Source organism: Aedes aegypti, chromosome 1, assembly GCF_002204515.2.
Source record: "Aedes aegypti strain LVP_AGWG chromosome 1, AaegL5.0 Primary Assembly, whole genome shotgun sequence".
NCBI lineage: Eukaryota > Metazoa > Arthropoda > Insecta > Diptera > Culicidae > Aedes > Aedes aegypti.
In genome coordinates this window covers 258227548-258248166 of record NC_035107.1, presented here as the reverse complement: position 1 = coordinate 258248166, position 20619 = coordinate 258227548, and the positions used below count along the sequence as shown (strand labels likewise).

At 38.3% G+C, this 20619-nt stretch overlaps 1 protein-coding gene across 5 annotated transcripts in view; it reads right to left on the bottom strand.

Moving 5' to 3' along the window:
- The window catches only part of LOC5567281 (putative uncharacterized protein DDB_G0277255), a 470679-nt gene that overhangs the window by 329641 nt on the left and 120419 nt on the right, over window positions 1-20619 (bottom strand). For 4 of the 5 annotated variants that reach the window (XM_021837645.1, XM_021837643.1, XM_021837648.1 and 1 more), the window contains exon 1: window positions 5072-5517. The exons of the other annotated variant lie outside the window; for it this stretch is intronic. The gene's annotated coding sequence lies outside the window, so the exon portion shown is untranslated. Of the gene's footprint in view, window positions 1-5071; window positions 5518-20619 lie in introns of those variants that run through there. 5 annotated transcript variants of the gene reach the window in all.

Genomic DNA, 20619 nt, shown 5'->3' with positions numbered 1-20619 from the left:
CCATGCGTCTCCGTTGTTTTATAAACCGTATGAGGTGCCGTACACGCTCAGAGAAAAAGTCTCAGATGAGTTGAATAGGTTGATCAGTGAGAATATTCTAAGGCCAGTGCGGCATAGTGATTGGGCTACGCCCATTGTGGTGGTCCCTAAACCAGATGGTAGTGTGAGAATCTGTATGGATTGTAAGGTGACAGTGAACAAGGTCATTTGCAATGAACATTATCCGTTGCCTAACATCAACGATGTGTTCGCCAATCTGAGTGGTTATAAGTATTTTGCTAAGCTGGATCTACAGGGTGCGTACATGCAGATTAAGGTTACGGAAGAGTCGCAGAAGTATTTGGTTGTAAATACTCACAAAGGCCTGTATGCGTTTACGAGATTGCCGTTCGGTATTTCAAGTGCAGCGTCGACTTTCCAAATAATTATGGATGAAATTCTGGCTGATATAAAGGGAGTGCATTGTTATCTGGATGACATTTTGATGGGTAGCGATACTATTGAAGGATTGATTGCTACACTGTACAATGTACTTGATCAGCTGCAGAGGCACAAGGTAAAAGTCAACTTGAGTAAGAGCGAATTCATAGTTCAGGAGATAGATTATTTGGGTCACAAGGTGTCGGAAAAGGGACTTAGTCCATCGGCGGAATAGGTTAAAGCAATCGCGGAAGCTCCTCGACCTAGAGATGTGATGCAGTTGAAATCGTGTTTAGGGATGATTAATTATTATTCGAAGTTCGTTCCAAACTTGTCGATGAAGTTTAGTCCACTCTACGCGCTGCTAAAGAAAAATGTGCGCTTCGAATGGAATGAACAGTATGAAAAAGCTTTCACTGAGTGCAAAAAGCTTTTGCTGAGTCACAACCTGCTAGAGTTGTATAATCCTGAGTTACCGATCGTTATTATTTGTGATGCGAGCTCAAATGGGGTCGGAGCAGTGTTGTGTCATATAGTAGGGGAATTCGAGAAGCCAGTCTTCTATGTGTCTAGTACTCTCTCTGCGTCAGAGAAAAATTATCCGAATCTTCATCGTGAGGCGCGTGCGGTAGTATTTGGATTGACGAAGTTCTTCAAATACATTTACGGGAAAAAGTTCACAGTTGTTACCGATAACAAACCGTTGGCAAGCATTTTTGATTTTAGGAAGGGTATTCCGCCATTGACCGTCACTAGGTTGCAGAAGTATGTCCACATGTTGTCAATATTTGATTTCGAAATTGAGTACCGGCCGGGTTCGAAAGTTACGAACGCTGATGCTTTGAGTAGGTTGCCCATTCAGGGTGAGACAGGAGTGGAAGATGTTGCGGATCTCCGTTGGTTGAGTGACGAAGCAGAAATTATTGATATGGAGATGATCGGTCAGGCCACTCAAGATGATCCGAGAATGAGAGAGCTTTATTTGAGTGTGAAGAACGGATGGAACGAGAGTGCGGTTCCCGCAGATTTGAAATTCTACTTTTCGAATCAGAGCTGTTTGTCGTTGTGCAGGAACTGTGTGATGTATTCGGAGAGAGTAATTGTTCCAATCAGGGATTGAATCCTGAGAAAATTGAGAGAATCTCTCACGTATCGCTCTCTGTAACTATCATAACATGCTGCACATTATGAGAGACTGTTTATCGTATACTGCTACAAGTTTGATCAGATTGGGGGGATAGTAGTGCATGATAAAACCCCTCTAAACATGCTCCAAGCCTGGGGGACACTGTTGTTATTGGAAGTTCGTGGATTGTTTATCGTGCCAGTAAAGAAAAACACCTATCCCCAACGGTAAACAAGCGAGAAAAATGGATTTTATCATCGCTCTCTCGTTGGGGCTCTCGCTCGCTGCTTCCATTTATCAGACTTGTTACACCTTGCGATACAATGATGATCGTGGACCGCAACAGATTTGATGTTTTTCTTTGCTTGCTTTGATCGTGCTTCATTCTCAAATGAGAGCGAATTCTGCAACGCCTGGTTCCAATGTCTTGTCGGAAACGTACTTTAGAGTTGTTGCATGGATGCCATCTTGGTGTTATTCGCATGAAACAGTCGGCTCGAAGGTATGTGTTTTGGCAGGGTTTGGATAAGGAAATCGAAGAATTCGTTCAGCAGTGTGAGGTGTGTAGTAGTATGGGACGATCTGTTAAGAAAAAGTTCTCTGAATGGCCAGAAGCTTTTCGCCCGTTTGGTCGAATACATTTGGATTTCTTCCACTTAGCAGGGAAGACGTTTCTGATTTTAATTGATGCCTACTCTAAATGGATGGATATTACGATGATGCAAAGTACGGATGCAGAAGCGTTGATTGACGCGCTTAACTCGGTGTTCAGAATTTTTGGGGTTTGCGATACCATAGTCAGTGACAATGGTCCTCCGTTTAATAGTAATGCCTTCTTGAAGTACGCAAAATCGATGAAAATTGAGTTGTTGAAAAGCCCGCCTTACTCACCAGAAAGTAATGGGCTTGCAGAGCGAGCAGTCCAGACTGCTAAGAGTGGGATTAAGAAGCTACTTGTCGATCCGAAGTTTGATCACATGGAGTTGGTGGCGATTGTAGATATATTTTTATTTAGTTATCGTAACAGTTATAGTCAGGCTATCGATTGAACGCCTGCTAGTAAGGTATTTTCGTTTATTCCGAAAACGGATCTGGACTCTAATTTGGGCATGAAATTCGAACAGTTGAAGAAGAAAGTTAGGTTTAATTTAGACGTAAACGATCAGGAAACTTTGAAAGATGGTGGAAGGAGTTGCCCACCAAAATATAAAGTAGGTGATCTAGTGTGGTATAAAAGTGAGGTAAGGTCCACCAGATCTTGGCTGGAAGCAGAAATTGTGGGAGTGAATAGTACTAATACGTTTTATGTTGACATATGTAAAATTAGCTAGTAAAAATCAGTTGAAACCCAGAGTTCTCAAAAAAAATGACTACATCTACCCTAAAGTTGGAATTGAAAAAAGAGTTCCAGTGAGAACCCCCAATGAACCCAGATTATTAAGAAGTGTTAGTGTTGATTCTCCGAGAAGTTCTCCTGATAAAACAATAGAAGTTCGTAGAACTAGAAGAGTAGGAAAGAAGCCGGAGAGATTAGTAGTAGGTTCGTTATAATTGTATAGAACCGAATTTAAGCAGGGAGGTGTTAAATAGTTATAATAGATCCCTCGTATTAAGATCTAGATAAACTGTGGTAGATGAACTTGTATAAGAACTATCTTGAAGATAACAATTATCTTGACATGAATTGTATTTCCGGTTTACTACTATAAAAGGGATTGTAGCGAGAGGCTCAGCCTCTTTCTCCTGTTGGATTTTGTGTAATAAAGAACATCAAGTAACAAACTTTACGGATGTGTTTGTAAGAAAAAGTTTGGGAAAACCATTTCAAGGAATTTCTAGTAGCAATTTCAGCAATATATCTCAGAAAATATTTGTTTTTTGTGTAGATTAAAAGTTGTTTTTTTTACTTAAATCCGGGATTATATTTCAGAATCAATTTGTTGATAAAGAGTAGACATAGAAGGAATGGTTGTCCACCAGAAGAAATTCACGTTAAGAAAATCTTCTCACAATATTGTTTAACTAATTTCCAAGAGATTTGTAGCAGGAATTACTTTTAGGAATTTGATTTTACTAAAATTCTTTAACGAATATCGAAGGGTGTCTTCAACAATTTTGCTGCAGATGTGTTGCTTAAAACATATCCTTGAAGCATTATTTAACATCGAAACTCGTACGCTAACTTTGTTAAAAAAGTTGAATTTCTGTTTGATGTTAAAAAATTCCTTTGGAAATTGCCTACTTTTAACGGTTTCCTACGATATTTTTGAAATTTAAATCCTCAATATTTCCATAGAGTAAAGTGGGGCAAAAGTTCAAGTAGGAGACTTTCACTCCAAATATCATAAAAATTGGTTAAGATTTGGAAAATTATGGCTATTTGTTGTTTTTGACGTGAACACTGTAATTTTTGGTCAAACTTTCGTTTCACGGAACCAAATAAAGATAAAATCTTTTTCAATATTTTATGTAAGGGCGTTTCTGGGCCTACCATAAGGATGCTTTGAGGTGTATTAGTTTTTGCATAATTGCTTGGAAACAATTTTTGGCTCATAGTGGGGCAAAAGTTTGAATCAGCGGGTCAAAAGTTAGACCCATGTATAAAATCCCGGAAAAAAAATCGAATTGCCCAAAATCCACATATTATCCTCAAATTTAGCGAAATTTTCCTGATCGTGCGAAAAATTTTACATTTGCACTTCGTTTTGCGGAAAATTGCTATTTTTGGGTATTTATATTAAAATTAACCCTGTTTTGGGCAATTTTTCGATGGAAATTTAGTGTGTATTTTCCAGCAAACATAAGTTTACGGCTTGTATAAAGTATGCCTATCATAAAAGTATCAATATGTAGTGTTTTAGCCAGCGAACTTTTGTCCAACACTAGATTCGAACTCTTGCCTAACTTCACTCGAACTCTTGACTAACTTCACTCAAACTGGAAACATTTGTACAAGGGTTTTCCAGCCGGAGCAGATCGAAAAGCCTGCTTGTAAGTCTTGCTGACTTAAACGACTCTGATCCAGCTGAATGGCGTCTGTTTCAACTCCTTCTACATTGTTTCCTCGGTCTAGTCAGATCGGAATTCCATCATGGGGTACTCCTTAAAGTCTTCATCGCAGAGGAAATGCTTCTTCAAAAGCTTCCATAATGTGGGATGTTGTAGAATCAACGGCATCATCCAAATCACTTGCATATTCAATGGACGGAGAGTACCCATAGAATTTGGTCGCAACCAATTGACAGGGGAATCCTAACTGGACTTTTATCACCGGAACAGGCAGTCCATAGTGTTAATTCTAAGCCAATTAAAACAAACGCTATCGACATTACTCGGCTATCTATGGGCTGCTCGGTGAAAGGAGGTTAAAATAAAAATTATTGACATGGAAGCACAAATTCATGGAGGTGCATGGTTGCTCAAGCAACCATTTATCAAATATCTTGAAATGACGCATTGAAGCGTTTTGAAGAACCCAAAAATACCTTCTTACGACATTTTGCACAACTTTCTCCTTCAAAATACCTGCTGTTACCGTCGACATTCCTGACCGACCGGCGTCGGCGTCCATCCGTTCAGACAAACAACCAAAAACCATCACCGCAATCTTTCCGACTAGCTGTGTAGCCATAAAGCAACTTCACTACCATTCACAGATAACGACCGATGCGGATGTCACAAAACGTGCTTGCTCCCCCACCCCTCTCCGCATGTGGTTTCTCCACAACTCAGATTGCTTCGCATGCATCCCCACTTTCCCAACGGTCGACGAGCAAAACCCCCCACCGTTTCACGGCGACGAAAATCAGCGTGAAGCATCCGAACGACACTTCGTGTGCTCACGAATGCAGATCAGAAATTGAATAATGATGCTTTAGGCACACGCAATGGCACAGACACAATGACTATTTTAGGAAGTCCCACGAATATTCACCGCGCGCGATTTGAAATTTTGCTGGCTTCGCGAACCGAGCTGCATTCGAAGACTGACCGATTGGCTGGTCGGTTGGCTGCTGTTGGTGTACTTGCGGTGTTGTGATGATGGGGTTGACGGTCAACAATGTAAAGCGCATATTTTCCTATTACTCTGACGCACAGTGGTGCATGGACTGGCGAAACTTATGTTCTTATAATAGCTTGTTAACATTGTTTATGGACTTCTGTACCACTGAGTGATAGCTTCCTAAAAATTGGGACTTAGGTCTCAAAAAGCAAGCAACATTTGACAGCATTTTTTATTTCATTTCATGACCAGCCTGACATTTTTTTTTTTTTTTTTTGAAGATAAAAAGCTTGTTCTTGAGACAACTTTTGATTCTTTCTGCTTAGTGGATACGGAAATTTTACATATTTGCTTCATTTGGCTTGAATGCCCTCAATGTCATTTTTACCTAGCATGAGCCCTAGATACTTAACTCTATTTGGCCAATTTATTGGAACCCTTCTCATCGTAACAACATGTCTACTTGAAGGTTTCAAATGAAAAGTTTATGTGGGAATATTATAAGTTGAGTTTTCAAAACATTAGGATAAATCTTCCATTTTTTCAATCTACTACAGATGATACCCAGGCTTCGTTATTTGACGGTTAGGCCTGTGTCATCCACAAACAAAGGTTTTTGACATCGCTGAGGTAGCTCAGGAAATCAAATTTCGAACAGGGTGATATTAAACATCAACGAAATTTCATATTTAGATCATCATATTCAATCAGTTTGGGACACATTTGAGATTTTGACCGACCTCTGTATGAAAGCGCGCCACTGTGCGTCAGGGTGGTGAATTTATCGAGCGTCAAGTCAAGTGAAACCGAGCATTGCCGGGCAGCAGGGGGAGAAGAAAATAGAAAAGAATACTATTGCAAAATGTTTTGTTTAGTTTTGCGCACGCGGTACGGTAATGCACTGCGGGGGAGCTTTCCGGGTGTTGAGAGGTATTGTGGCGTTTTGTTAAATGAGCTACACAAACAGAAACAGACTGTAGTAGGGATGCTCTACTCACACAAATAAAATTCTCATAAACCCAAATAACCGTAGTGGCCTTCCTTAGCCGAGTGGTTAGAGTCCGCGGCTACAAAGCAAAGCCATGCTGAAGGTGTCTGGATTCGATTCCCGTCGGTCAAGGATCTTTTTGTAATGGAAATTTCCTTGACTTCCCTGGGCATAGAGTATCACCGTACCTACCACAAGATATATGAATGCAAAAAATGACAACTTTGGCAAAAAAAGCTGTGTTAAATGGTGAAGTGCTCATTGAACACGAAGCTGCGAAGCAGGCTTTGCCCCAGTGCCAAGAAGAAGTAGAACCGTCGTGGTAAACGCGCAGGTATTCAACATCATGCCGAGGGTTGCGGGTTCTAATGCTACCGGTCGAGGATCTTTTCGGATTAGTAGTAGATGTAGAGAAGTTCGTTATTTCGTATGCCCCTTCGGGATAAAATAAATCACAACGGAGGACCTGGTTAACCCACCGTCGGTCGCCCTAGTGTACTGAGTACACGCACTTTGCGAAAAGCTGAAAAACACGTTGAAAATCCCTTCAAATTGATCCGGGTGTTGGTCCTATTTCAAGATCTACTCTTCTTTTTCCTTGTAGAGAAGAAATTTTTCGAAAAAATCAATGAAAAGTTTTCGAAAACTTCGTGTTTTAAACCTAAGTTTTTACGCGTGTACTCAGTACACCAGTGCGACCACTCGTGTAACTTTTTTTAATTCGGGCCCGTCACACGAGCGGTCGCATCGTGTACTGAGTACACGCGGAGCATTTTGTTTATAAATCTAAAACTAGGCAAGATAGAATATTGATGTCTTCGGCAAATTTGTTCAGTTCAACGGTACCAATTCGTCAGCGGATAAATGAAACTTTGAAAACATCCTCACCTTCCAGTGGCCATCGGATTGTGCCCCGGAGGAACCGATAAAGTGGTCATTTCGCAATGCAACATCTCGAACACAAATATCTCAGGATCTAGATATTTTAGCCAGATGGTGTCTTCGGCAAAGTTGTTCAGTAGGTCAAGGACTAACATGTGATAGGCCGCTTGTTTCGGAATTGTGCCACCAGTTGGCGCTAGTGAGTATGTAATTTTTCAAACATAGATATCTCAGGATTCTGATTACCTAGAAAGATGCGGTCTTCGACAAAGTTGTTAAGTAGGTCATGGTCTTACATATTATAGGCTATCTAACTTGAAATTCTGTCAACAGATGGCGCTAGTGAGTATATATTTTAATCACGAATATATCAGGATTCCGAATACCTAGAAAGTTGACGTCTTCGACAAAAGTCTTGAGTAGGTCAAGGTCTAGCATGTGATAGGCCACCCAACTAGAAATTCTACCACTAGATGGCGCTAATGAGCATACTGTATATTGATCGCGGCTATCTCAGGATAGCGATATTATAGCAAGATGATGTCTTCGGTAAAGCTGTTTAGTAGATCAAGAACTAAACACATGATGTGCCGTGTGATTCGGAATTCTTCCACAAAACGGTGCTAGTGATCATGCAATTTTTTGAACGGAGACATCTTTGGATCCCGATTAGGAAAATAAAATTAGATTAGAAAATGTCTTTGATGAAGTTGTTTTGTATATCACGGGCCAACGTGTGAGAGGTAAAATATACTTAAAATTCTTTTTCAAATACTTTCATCAGGCTACGCTAGAGGTCCTGAATAAAAATTTTCTAATACAGAATCTCGAGTTCCCGATTATTTTGAAACTTGACGTCTTCGTCAAAGTTATACAGCAAGCAAAGTGCTCACATGTTATGGGAATTATGTATTTCGGCGCCAGTGAGTATTTTATTTTCTGACCATCATATGATGCTGATCATTTGGGCTAACAGTGCACGTATCGTCATTAAACGAACGTCTGATGAATACATTGATTATGTTTGCGTGAAAAGACTTCGTAAAATGCACAGAAAATCTCCTTACATAAGACGCACTATATCTACGCGGTTTGCAGGTAGAATGATCTTGGAAATTATCATGATACGGTGAACCGGTTAAATGGAGATCTGTACACACTTACATTATGTCTCCGACTTCAGACCCAAGAGCTGAGAATTCGGTTATTTTCAAAATTGAATCTCGGAACATATTCTACGGAGATGTCAGCAAACCGAATTTTTCACAACATAAGTACTGTTCGATTTTGGTAACATTCGTTTTCAACCCCAATGCAAAGGTTTTCATAAATATGTTATATAATAAAATTATGTTCATTAATTATGAATAATGTATATAACAAAATCAATGATGTAGAATGATTTTCAATTTCAATATCTAAATAATTTGACTCCAAAAATGAGCCATAAAAAGATCGTTTAATTTCGGCATGCTTTGTTTATAGCAACATAAATGATATAGAATTTTCGCTGCACTAGTTTATTGTGAAACCTCCATTTTTTGCTACTCGATATCGACTCATGGAACCATACAAAAATCAAATTTTATGTTTACTGTAATTATCCCCAACAACAGCTTTCCCAGGTATTACCCCAGACAAACAGACGTCACACTCTAATCGCTGTCCATCGACCACCTTTTTACTCGCAGCGCTCGCATCGTTTTTGTTCATATTTGACGTTTGCTCACTACCACCATCTGTTAGTTGATCGGCCAAACACGTCGATTTTAGCATTGGGCATACATGGTCTTGCAACTATGATTTTAATAAAGATTTTTCTGAGTGTTCCGTTTGTATGTCTGTTGGTATTACTGTACATAACGCAATATTACCATGAGTCGATGATCCCTTCAATTATTAGAGCGTTGGCTATAATGATAAACCCAAAAAATATGATTATAGTGGTTATCACGTCCAATGATATGGATGCCCTATTGTAGATGTGGTTGTGAACCTGAGAGGAAAACAAAATGCACTCTATCTCAAAAAAACACACTGAATCCGAGTGTAAATTTTTCAAATTGGGTAAAATTATCATATACCTTTTGATGAGTCTGGAAAGTGTGTGCAAGTTTGTTTGAGAAAAACAAAAACAAACTGCGTATGACGACCCAGTGAAACACGTATCGTATAAGAATGTGCATCCAAAATCACATATTCATGCATCCAAAATCAGAATCGCGCAAGATGCCAAATAAGGCGTTATCAATGTTAATACAAGTTGTATATAAATCCCCAATACGATTCATAAACGACAATCTGTGTTGACAACAAAACATGTCGTAAATAGTACAACATAGAATCGCGTTATGTTATATAAACTGACAGATCATATATCAATCCAGAAAGCGTCGTATGAAATCGCAATAACTTAGCAAAAATCGCCACCAAAACTTTGTATCTGCTGACGATGGGCCTCAAAGGACAACAAAGTATATGTCACTGTACATGAAACATGTATTAATATTGGCAAATAATCACCCTTCCTATTTGTTACCCTTAGTGGTACAGTGGTAAGGTGTCCGGTTCCTGATCCAGAGTTCCCGTGTTCGAGACTCGCTGGAAACTTTTTTTTATTTTCATCAAAATTTTGTGGCATCGTATATCTGATCGCAGAAAGTCTGAAAAAGTCGTGCCAAGTACGCATATAGCCTCCACTTTGGTAGGTATATAGCCTTTTCATGCATTCTATACGATTAAATTGGTTCATGTAGAATGATGTATAAAAAAAGTTATACCAACCAAAATGTTGACTGGGGAGCGTATGCTAGTCTTCGTGCGTTCAAAAGTCACTAAGCTCTATACTAGAGATGCACTGACAGCATTTTGAATTTATTTATAAACAACACAGACAATGACTAAAGATCATTGCACGTCTGACATAACCTCGAAACTCCATATGAAAAAATGTCTATATTTATATTTATATGTCCATATAAAAAATCAAAACAAATCCAGCAGTGTATGTCAAAGAGCAGGACAGTTAATTGAGCATGATATGAGAGGGACAGAGAAGAGGAATATTTCGTGACGTCACCATGCACTTTTCTATCACATTCGAGGTAATTCGAACAATGTTGTAGTGTGCGTGTCATCCCGTGAGTCACCATAATAGACCGAGCTAACCGGTGACGTCACTTTCATATCGCTTTGCACTAACACACACCCATCTTCGTTTTTGTGTAACAGCTTTCTGCCGCCCATTAGATAGGCCTTTTAATTAGACAGGTCCGTGTTTCCATTCTTTTCTATCGGTGAAGGACCGGTGCATACACGGGACCCGTTCCAAAAATACCCACATATAATGGGTTTCAAGTGATTTTCCAAACCGGAAGTTGCCATCTTGGATTCAAAATGGCGTCAGACTTTGGTTTACGTCATCCCTATTGATACCCTTGAGAAGTACCACGGGTAAACCCAGCCTCTTCGCAAAACTTCTCGAGAAAAAACGAAAAGCTTTATAACGTCTCTGATTCTTTTTACGCTCAAAATTCGAACTTACGCTCCCTCTTTTTACGTTCCAAATTCCAACTTACGCTCCTTTTTTACGCTCCGAATTCCAACTTACGGTCCCTCCTTTTGCGCTCCGATTCTTTTTGCGCTCCTAAAAAGTGGTTTGGCTGTATGAGGATAAACCCAACTTTCTTGATTTTGTAATTGTAAGACCGTCTTCGGTGTCGTGTACTCGGAAAGTAATTCAATTTAAATATGATGTCAAAAGTGAATATGAGAACGAATTTAATAAAATACGTTTATACTGGTGCAGCTGATAAAGAAAGGAAAATAAATATAATTCCTAACCAAACACAGTTCAGCAAAGATTTCTTAGGGTTTTTGCAATAGAAGCCAGGAAGTAATTGAATTTTAACCTTGGACTGAATAAACAAATTTGACGAAGAAGTCATTTTCATGACTATGCACGATCCTAGATATTTGAGATGGAAATATAGCATACTCAGTAGCACCATCTAGTGGAAGAATTCCGAACCAAAAGTGGCCCATCAAAAGTTTGTACTTGATTTACTGAACCATTTAGCTGAAAACATCATCTTTTGATGAAATCGGGATCCTCAGATATTGGCAATCATTAATATGCATGCTCACTAGTGCCACATGTTGGATGAATTTTAAACTTGAGGTCCTTTGCATGTAGGCTTTAATCTAATGAACAATTGTTCCGAAGATGTTATATTTCTTAGTAATGAGGTAATCTCAGGATCATTTTTTTAGGTATAAGGATCCAAAGATAACTGCGTTCTAAAAATTGATCATTCACCGTTTTGTGAAAGAATTCCGAATCAAACGGCACATCATATGTTTAGTTCTTGATCTACTTAACAGCTTTGCCGAAGACACCATCTTGCTATAATATCGCTATCCTGAGATAGCCGCGATCAATATACAGTATGCTCATTAGCTTCATCTAGTGGTAGAATTTCTAGTTGGGTGGCCTATCACATGCTAGACCTTGACCTACTCAAGACTTTTGTCGAAGACGTCAACTTTCTAGATAATCGGAATCCTGATATATTCGTGATTGAAATATATACTCACTAGCGCCATCTGTTGGCAGAATTTCAAGTTAGATAGCCTATAATATGTAAGACCATGACCTACTTAACAACTTTGTCGAAGACCGCATCTTTCTAGGTAATCAGAATCCTGAGATATCTATGTTTGAAAAATTACATACTCACTAGCGCCAACTGGTGGCACAATTCTGAAACAAGCGGCCTATCACATGTTAGTCCTTGACCTACTGAACAACTTTGCCGAAGACACCATCTTGCTAAAATATCTTGATCCTGAGATATTTGTGTTCGAGATGTTGCATTGCGAAATGACCACTTTATCGGTTCCTCCGGGGCACAATCCGATGGCCACTGGAAGGTGAGGATGTTTTCAAAGTTTCATTTATCCACTGACCAATTGGTACCGTTGAACTAAACAAATTTGCCGAAGACATCAATATTCTATCTTGCCTAGTTTTAGATTTATAAACAAAATGCTCCGCGTGTACTCAGTACACGATGCGACCGCTGGTGTAACTTTTTTTTTAAGCGACTGACGGAAGGTCAACCCTGGACCAAACATGGACACACAATATACGAATGCAAAAATTATCATTCGTCATAGAAAGCTCTCAGTTTATAACTGTGAGAGTACTCATGAGAAGCAGGTTCTGTTCCATTTGGCACATAAAGCTACAAAGAAGCAAAAGAAGATTATGGTCTTGAACAACTAGTTCTAGAATAACCACTTCAGGTTCAACATATCTGGTATTATTTTCTATATCAATATGACATGGACTTTCTTGATTGGAATGACTTTAATGCAAATTTCTGAATTTTGGTACCTGAGCGGTTCCATTGGAATTCGAATGTCGGTTTACTTTTGTACATTTTGATTTGGCTGAAATTTGGCATATGCTTTCTTTATACCCAAAAATGCCTATTTGCATCATCGCACAATGGTCGGAAAAAAGTGAAGTTTGGCCAAAACTATTTTTATCGCCTTAAACGATGAAATATGTAATCTGAATATGTTATTTGACGTTTTTGTTGTTTCAGAAGGGATAATTCACAAATTACGTAACTTTAAAAAACATATTTAAAAAAAATAAAATTGTTATCAAACTGGGCTGAAAGCACAAATTTTGTTTATATTTGATAGAGATTGATCAAAATGTTTATAAATAGTGGTTAAGTATATTTTAAATAAATTTTGTATGAAAAGTATCGTCAAAATATATGTAAAATATTGAGTTATTCAAATAGCTCTAACTTGCAAATCAGCAAATTTCTGCAAAAATTTTAAAGGTTTTTTATAAGATCTAAGGATGCTTTTTGATGTGCAATATTCGAAATGGCGGCGACACGACGCGACAAGAGTTGTTTTTCATGTTCAAAATCATCAAAATTACTAAAACGTAATATTGAATAGTATTAAAACTTCAACCAAATATTTTTTTCCATCCTCATGCTCGATAAAAGTGTTGAACCATAAGCTTTCAGATAGTGGGTAACTTTGGGGAAATATTGCATTCCTAAATTATAAATTTTGTGCTCTATTTTATTGTTACAGTTTTCAATTTTTTGACTTCAGCTGGTTTGCCGTCATAAAAGTCATAGAAATATATATATAGAGGTGAACCCGCCTAAGGCTGAAAGCCTCTATAATAAAGAAAATCAAATCAAATCATAGAAATATAAATTTTAGTTCAATTTCAATTATGGATCATTATAATATAACACATGAGGTATATTTAAAAATTAAAAAAATCATAAAAATCTCAAAAAAGTTTTTTGTAGTTTTGGCCATTGTGCATCGGTTAGCCATTTTTACCCTAGCGGTACTTTTGAGAAGGGCCTAAGAGAAAAGCCTTAACAATTTTCAAAAAATTAAAACTCAGAAACTATTGGTCTGATCGATTTGGTGTCTTCCGCAAAGTTTTAGGTTATTGTTGGAACTATCTGGAAAAAATATACACTGTTAAAAAATGTTGTATATTTTTTATTTCGACAATAAAGCTTAAAAACCCATTTTTTTATAAATCGTTTTTTTTTTAATTTTTTTTTTTCTTATTTTTTTATATTTTAAAGTACACAAAAAATGGAGTCTTTTGCACAGTGGGTCAAGATGGAGAATTTTATGAAAGTACGCAAAATTTGCAACAAAAAAGGTCTATGAGAAAATTTTCCTAATTGCTACCGTTTCCGAGATACAGCGATTTTAAAATTTAATTTACTGAAAATTCACAACTTTTGGATGTTTTCGGATGTTTTTCGAGTTGATAAAATAAAGAATATTTTTTTTCTGAAAGCATTTTATTTCATGTTCTTATACGATGATGAAGCGTCCTATTTTGATACAGATTTCTTACTTTTTCATAATGTTTACAATTTTTTTCATATCATTACAGTTTGAAAATTGCCTAACTTCTATTTTATCCACGGAAACTGGAATAAATGAATGGAATTTTTGTGTTCCCTGAATAGTAATTGCTTTCGAATATTGTTCATTGAGCTGCTCCTTGATATGTTCATACTCTGTTGTCGTTGCATAAGAAAAGAAAATTTGTCAACTACCGAAAAGCTAAACATTACATATAATTTGCAGTTGGATTAGATGGACAAATTGGTGTGAAGATTTGCGAAAAAGTTACATGTTTTCTCAGTGAGAATCGAATTCACGGCTCCCCGATCTCTAGTTGGGGCGCACTTTTTCCGAAAGAGGTGCACTTTGCGAAAAAGGACCACGTGATTATTGAGCTGAAATCGAATTCAGGTTAACTTCTGCTTTCATGAGTCCTCTCATGGCGTAGTGGTAACGTGCCCCAACTAGAGATCGGGGAGTCGTGAGTTCGATTCTCACTGAGAAGACGTGTAACTTTTTCGCAAATCTTCACATCAATTTGTCCATCTAATCCAATTGCAAATTATATGTAATGTTTAGCTTTTCGGTAGTTGTTAAACTTCCACTCGGCTGGTTGGCCGTAAACCACGATTCATAATTAAAAACAAGAAAATTTGTGTTAGTTGCCCCTCCTTTTGCTTTTGAGCCCAATCAAATAATTCCTTGGCATTTTGGATGGGATGTTCACGTTCTTTAGCTAGACGCGAAAAAATGCCATTCAACATCTATATCATACTTTTTCTTAAATTGGCAAAGACAAGAAAAGTTCTTTCTATTTTAATATTGTGATGCAACTCCATCGAACATGAAATAAATGTTGTTCAAATTTAAGTGCTTTTCTTGGCGTATAAAACTAATCATTTTTGAGATAAATAAGTTAACGGATATAGAATCATGCCGCAAATCTTCGGAAATTACTACAAAGCTTAATTGAGCATGCCATTTTCCTTAAAATAAATCGCAAATGGATGAATAGTTGAAATTGCTCTGCCCTTGTCGTCCCTTCACTTGTAAACTTTTCTTTGAGCTGCTCAATTATTTCATAGAATTCGCCGGCTCTATTTTCATCCAATTTAGCGCAAAGATGTTTTGTCTAATGCTGTCGACTATCTCGTGATATTTTTTCGTGACATATTTAGTAGAACTATTTTTTGTCTTATCGATCGGCGCTACGAGTATACTTGATATTGATTCATTGAAAATATTCACTATTTGGATGTATTCAGGAACGTTGTTGTCTCCGTCTCCGGAATCCGTTGTCTCAATCGATGTTGCTGACGTTGTTTCTAATGTCTCCTTACTAGAAACATTCAAGTTGGAGTTCGTTGATTATATTTAAGTTGTTGACGTTGCTTCCAATGACTCCTGACTAGGAATATTCATATTGGAATCCGTTGACTGAATTGAAGTTGCTGATGCTGATGCTTCTATTGTTTCCTCTTCCATGCAAACATCTTCCTCTTCACTACTTGATAAGTCATCACTGCTTGATAATGCTGTTCTTTTGGCCAATTGTAAACGACACGAATCGCAAATTTTAAATTGTTAATTAAGCTGATTTTCACCTGCAAATCCTAGTTCAACTAATTTGGCAATATTACTTTCCGTGACATTTCGGTAACTTTTTGAACACTTTTTTGAAAACACATTTACACAACCTTTGTTGATGGTGTTCATTTTATACTTCATTGTTCTAAGCTATCTTTTACTTTTCACTTGATTATCACTTGCTTGTTTATCACTTACTTGTGGCTTTGCTGCATCAGCTCTTTTTTATACCAACATGGGTATTTGAATCAACTATTAGGTACGTTTCTGTCCAACCACAAAAATATACCAACGTGCTGTACTTTAAGAAAACATCCGGTATATTTGTGTGAGACAACTGGGCACGTTATTCCTCTACTTATAAAGCTTTTGTTTTCGAATGGAAATATTTCATTATCTTAAATCGATATAAATGCATTTCACGTATTGATTGCTTTATATTCGTTATTTTGTTATTTTTTAACTTTTAACATTTTGTTCTATATTTTCTTGATAATTACATATCAAAATATCACAATGTTGAATGTTAAAGTTGTGTTTCGTTAAAAAAAATGAATAAATCATTTTTACAGGGCACATTTTTTATTTCGCCTCATACCATAAAAAATTACCAAATCAATATGTTTTCAAACATTTTAGTCAAAATTATCTGCTCTTTCAGACAATGAACAAATTTCTAGGCTTATGAGCCTCGAAAAACATTCAAAAATTACCGAAAATTGAAAATTATATCATAATTTTGTATTAAAATCGCTGTATCTTTAAAACGGTAAAAGTTAGCCTGATTTTCCCGTATACCTTTTTTGATGTAAATTTTGCGTACTTTCATAAAATCGAGTAAAAAAACATTTAAAAAGTTTATTATGACCATTTTCAAAAATTCACCTTTTCAAAAAAAACATATTATTTTTGTCCATGATTTCTCCATCTTGACCCACTGTGCACTGTGTGAAGTCTTTTAATTTTTTGTCTACTCTAACACATGAAAAAATAAAAAAAAATAAAAAAAATCATAAAGACAATTTTTGAGAAAATTGATTTTTAAGCTTTATTTTCGAAATACAAAAAATGACTTTTTTTTAACAGTGTATATTTTTTTCCAGAGAGTCCAAACAATAACCTAAAACTTTGCGGAAGACAGGTATCAGGTATCAGAAGGCCGGCTCCAAAGGCACGTTCCCCACCAGTTTGGAGATTTGTGCCATCGCCATATTTGAGCCTATTTCATCATCTACCCGATGGGAGAGGAAAGGGAAGGGTAAGATGGGAGGAAATACTAGTGGGGTCCCTTGAAGAGGGAAAATCGCATAAGCGAATTGAGAGCATGTAGCTCCATACCACAATGGGTTCGAACAGCGCCCTAAAAAGGACACTGCAAAACGCATGAGCGTAAAGAGAGCCTATAGCTCATTACCACAGCGGGTTAAGAATAACAAAATGTCCTGAAGATTCAGGCTTCTGAATTCAGTTTCACTTAATAAGTGTTTACCAAGTAATTGGAATCGCATTTGCGCAAAAACTGGACAGTTATATATCAGGTGATACGAAGTTCCATAATCGGAGTCACAACTATCACACACAAATGAGTCAGCACGCTGAATATTTGCCATGTGATAGTTGAGTCGGCAGTGGCCTGTCAACGCTCTGACCAAGAGACTGCAATTCTGCTTTGACAGATTTGTTAAATACTTCGCCACCCTTGGAGATGGCTCAGTAATGTACAATTTTGTTTGACGACATGACTCCAAACTATTCCAATATTGCTTGTGCTGAGTTGCCGCCCAAGAATTTATCTGAAGCTTTACCCAGCACTTCGAAATTGGAATAGCCGGCTCAGGGCCAATGAATTCATGCGATGCTCCATCGCGAGCTAGCTCATCAGCCAATTCATTTCCAACGATGGAAGAATGGCCAGGTACCCATACAAGGTTTACAGAGTTGACTGAATTCAGTTCCTCAATTTGAGTTCGACATGCGATAACAAGCTTCGACCTTGAGTTGGCCGAAGCGAGAGCTTTTATAGCAGCTTGACTATCTGAACAGAAGTATATGACTTTACCCATTACGCGCTGTTGAAGTGCTGATTGCACTCCACACATAAGAGCAAATATTTCCGCCTGAAAAACGGTGCAATTTCTACCAAGTGAGTAAAACTGATTCAGCCTTAGCTCACGAGAATATACTCCTGCACCAGCTCTACCTTCAAGAAGGGAGCCATCAGTGTAACATACTATATTGTTTGATATACTTCTTTCCAGATAGCCAGACGTCCACTCTTCCCGTGAAGGGAATTGCGTGGTAAATGTCCTATAAGGAAAGTGACAAGCAATTGTGAGATCACTTGGAGCAAGGACAATTTTGTCCCAATTCACCAAAAGTGGAAACAACGAAGTGTGTGTAGATCTACAATTCACTGGATTTTTCTCCAGTAGATCCAGTACCCATAAACGGTAAGAGCAAGAAAGTGCTTCTTGTTTAAGATGTATGTTTAGTGGCGCAACGTCGAAAAGGGCCTCGAGCGCTGCTGTGGGAGTTGTAGAGAACGCACCAGACATCGCCATCAAGCACATCCTTTGGAGATGGCCCAATTTTGATTGGATTGTTCTCACTTCGCCCTTTTGCCACCACACAAGACATCCATATGCCAATATTGGTCGAACAACTGTTGTGTAAATCCATTTGATATATTTGGGTTTGAGGCCCCAGGTTTTACCAAAGGTTCGCCGGCATTGACCGAAGGCCATGCAAGCTTTTTTGACGCTGAAATCAATGTGAGGTGTCCATGAAAGTTTGGAATCTAAAATAACTCCGACATACTTTACTTGATCAGTCACATTAATCTCAGTGCCAAAAAGACGTAAAGGTCGAATTCCATCGCGGTTTCGTCTTTCCGTAAACAGAACAATAGATGTTTTATTCGGGTTAACCGAAAGGCCATATTGGCGACACCAACTCTCGACTACCTGAAGAGCACTTTGCATCAGGTCGAATAGGGTGCTTATGCACATACCAACTATCAGAGCTAGATAGTCGTCGGCAAATCCATATGTTGGAAAACCGCTATTATTGAGTTGCCTCAATAGCGTATCTGCTACGAGATTCCACAAAAGTGGTGACAAGACTCCCCCTTGGGGGCATCCGCAAACACTCAATTTTCGAATCGCTGCTTGACGCAATGTCGAGAAGAGATGTCGGTTTTTGAGCATTTGATGAATCCAATTGGTAATCATTTTAGGTAGCCCATGGTTTCGTGCTGCTTCCAATATGGCATCGAAAGACACGTTATCAAAGGCACCCTCAATATCCAAGAAAACACCCAAGCAGGATTGCTTCTGAGCGAATGCTTTCTCGATATCGTATACAACTTTGTGTAAAAGAGTCACAGTGGACTTTCCAGATTGGTAAGCATGTTGATTCACATGAAGAGGCATGTTTGCCAAATAAACATCACGGATGTGATGATCGATAATGCGTTCCAGACATTTCAGAAGAAAAGAGGTCAGACTGATTGGTCTGAAACTCTTCGCTTCTTCATACGACGCACGTCCTCCTTTCGGGATAAACTTTACAGTAATATCACGCCAGGATTTGGGAATATACCCGGTAGCAAAACTGCTTACAAGTAGCTTTTTCAAAACATGTTTGATAAACTCAAACCCCTTTTGGAGCAGAACAGGATAAATCCCATCCGCTCCTGGAGATTTGAAAGGAGCAAAACTATTAAGTGCCCATTGAATCGATTCAGTAGTTACGATACTGCGAGCCGAGGCCAGAGACTCGTAACTACATGAAAAGACATTTGGTTCATCCGTAGATGCTATGTCCACACATCCGGGGAAGTGTGTATTGAATAGACATTCTAAAACTTCTTCATCGGAAGAAGTAAAGTCACCATTAGGTAAGCGAATATCGTTCACTTGGAAATCCTTCGATTTTGCAAGGATTTTGTTCAGCCGACTGACTTCACTCAAACTGGAAACATTTGTACAAAGGTTTTTCCAGCCGGATCGTTCAGCAGAACGAAGAGCCTTCTTGTAAGCCTTGCGAGCCGACTTGAACGACTCTGATCCAGCTGAACGGCGTCTGTTCCAACTCCTTCTACATTGTTTCCTGAGTCTAGTCAGATCGGAATTCCACCATGGGGTCCCTCTTGTAGTCTTTACAGACCGCAGAGGACATGCTTCTTCAAAAGCTTCCATAATGTAGGATGTTGTAGTATCAACGGCATCATCCAGATCACTTGGATTTTCAATGGACGGAGAATATCCATGAAATTTGGTCGCAACAAATTCAATATAGAGTTCCCAGTTTGTTGATCGGGGATTCCTAAAACGCAAAGTCTGCGCAGTTACATTTGAATGTTCAAAAAAGATGTAGCGATGATCAGATAATGATTCCTCATCAGATACATGCCAATTCGTCAACTCGTGACTGATTCTATTCGAGCAGAGCGTTATGTCTAACACTTCTTCTCTATTAGAAACCATGAAGGTTGGGCGATTGCCTATGTTAAGTAATCCAAGATCTGTACTACTTAAGTATTCCATCAGACTGGAGCCTCTCAAATTGATATCTGAGCTGCCCCAGATGATGTGATGAGCATTGGCATCACTGCTCACAATCAGCGGAAGGCCTTTTGTTACGCAGTGTGCGACAACTCGTTTGAAGTCATCCGTTGGGGATGGTTCATCATGT